The sequence below is a fragment of the Camelina sativa genome, chromosome 10, assembly GCF_000633955.1.
Source record: "Camelina sativa cultivar DH55 chromosome 10, Cs, whole genome shotgun sequence".
NCBI lineage: Eukaryota > Viridiplantae > Streptophyta > Magnoliopsida > Brassicales > Brassicaceae > Camelina > Camelina sativa.
In genome coordinates this window covers 6,202,662-6,205,367 of record NC_025694.1, presented here as the reverse complement: position 1 = coordinate 6,205,367, position 2,706 = coordinate 6,202,662, and positions in this window count along the sequence as shown.

The window sequence follows — 2,706 nt, the reverse complement described above, 5'->3', positions numbered from 1 at the left end:
GAGTTCTTGGACAAGTTTGTCATTGTCTTTATTGATGATATTTTGATATACTCAAAGAGTAAGGAGGAGCATGCTACACACTTAAGGATAGTGTTGCAGACACTGCGAGATCAAAAGCTTTTTGCAAAGATGGCGGAATGCAGTTTTTGGCAAAAGCAGATTGGATTCTTGGGCCATATCATTTCAGAGACAGGGGTAGCTGTTGACCCAGAGAAGATCACGTCTATCACTCATTGGCCTAGAGCCAAGAATGCTACAGAGGTCCGTAGTTTTCTTGGACTCGCAGGTTACTATAGGAAGTTTGTGGAAGGATTTGCCAGCTTAGCCAGACCATTGACGCAATTGACGTGTAAAGAAGCAAAGTTTGAGTGGACAGAAGCCTGTGAAACCAGTTTTGGAAAGTTAAAGGAGCATTTAACTCAGACGCCTGTGTTGGTTTTACCAAAGGTTGGAGTATCTTATGTGGTTTATACAGATGCATCAAGAATGGGATTAGGATGTGTACTTATGCAGGATGGTCAGGTCATAGCCTATGCATCGAGCCAGTTGCGGAAACACGAGACTAATTATCCTACTCATGACTGGGAGTTAGCTGCAATTGTCTTTGCTCTTAAGGTTTGGAGATCCTACTTATATGGAGAAAAAGTGCAAGTGTTCACTGATCATAAGAGTCTGAAGTATATCTTCACACAAGCAGATTTGAATTTGAGGCAGAGGAGATGGGTGGAGTTGCTTGCGGACTATGACTTGGACATTGCTTATCATCCAGGAAAGGCTAATCAGGTAGCAGATGCACTAAGCAGAAGGAGAAATGATGTGAATGGAACTAAGGAGGTGCAGGAGCTGGTCTCAACCTTATTGAGTCTGAATATTTGTGAAGCGTCTGTTGATGACGATGTAATGGGTCTGGAAGCAGTAAACCAAGCTGATCTACTATGGAGAATCCGTGAGGCACAAAAGGAAGATACTGAGACAAAGAAAGCAATAGAAGCTGAAGTTGGAGGTTATCACACGGTAGAGAATGGAACATTTATTTTTAAGGGTCGAGTGTGTGTTCCAGATAATAAAGTTCTGAAAGAAGAGATCTTGAAGCAAGCGCACCAGTCACGTTTCGCCATTCATCCCGGTTCTACCAAGATGTACAGAGACTTGAAAAGGTATTATCATTGGAAGGGATTGAAGCGAGAAGTAGCCGATTGGGTAGCAAAGTGCACGACTTGTCAGTTGGTGAAAGCGGAACATAGAGTACCAAGTGGACTTCTACAGAGTTTACCACTGCCAGAATGGAAATGGGATATGGTGACTATGGATTTTGTTATTGGGCTTCCAATGACAATAAGTAAGTGAGATGCAGTTTGGGTAATTATAGACAAACTTACAAAATCAGCTCATTTTCTGGCAGTAAATAAAAAGGACACGACAGAACGCTTAGCTCAGAAGTATTTGGATGAGATAGTGAAACTTCATGGAGTTCCTGTGAGTATTGTTTCTGACAGAGACTCAAAGCTCACATCAGTGTTTTGGAAAGCGTTTCAGAAAGCCTTGGGGACTAATGTGCACTTAAGTACAGCTTATCACCCGCAGACAGACGGTCAATCTGAGCGGACAATTCAGACGTTGGAAGATATGCTTAGAGCTTGTATGCTCGACTGGGGAGGTCGTTGGGAAAAATATTTGCCTTTAGTGGAATTTGCTTACAATAACAGTTACCATTCTAGCATTGGCATGCCCCCATTTGAGGCTCTTTATGGACGACCGTGTCGCACACCACTTTGTTGGACAGAAGTGGGGGAGCGCCGGGACATCAAGCCTGAGATGATTCAAGAGTCAACTGAACAAGTGGAACTGCTCAAAAACAGAATAAAAGAAGCTCATGATCGCCAGAAAAGTTATGCAGACAAGAGACGAAAGGATTTGGAGTTTGAGGTTGGGGACTTGGTGTATCTGAAAATGAGAATGTTTAAAGGACTGAACCGCTGGGCTAAGAGAGGAAAGCTTAAGCCAAGATATATGGGACCTTACCCTATCACCGAGAGAATTGGAGTTGTGGCTTACCGCCTAGACCTGCCAGATGAATTAGCGGCATTTCATGATGTATTCCATGTTTCTGTGTTGAGAAAGGTGATAACAGAACCACAACTGATCATCTCCAAGCCACCAGAGGACCTTATGTCAGATTTATCGGTAACCGGAAAACCGATATCAATTGTAAGTCGCAGAGGAAATGGTACTTGAGGGAAGAAAGCTAAGACCATTCAAGTTTGTTGGGAGAGAGATGGGATTCAGGAGATTTCATGGGAATCTGAAAATATTATGCGGAAAGACTACCCGGAACTTTTTAAGGACAAAGGCATAACTTTACTAGGGACATTGAATTCGAGGACGAATTCCATTGAAGTGGGGGAGAATTGTGAGACCCGTTTAGGCCCATTAAAGGCCCAGCCCCTTTGTTAAGCAAAAACCCTAAGCGAGTGTGTATATATGTGTGTACGTATTGTCTTCTTCGTCATAGCCGCTTACAAAGTTTTCGTTCCAACTTCGATCACTCTCTTGTTTCCGTAAATCTGAATCTCAAGTCACCATCACCATTCTCGTTGAGATCAAGTTCCACGTTACGTCGATCCGTAGTCACCGCCGCTTGAGTCACCGTTTGTCTCCGTCGTTCACTTCTCTCACTGGAGTCGAGATCCATCACCGGTGGTTCGT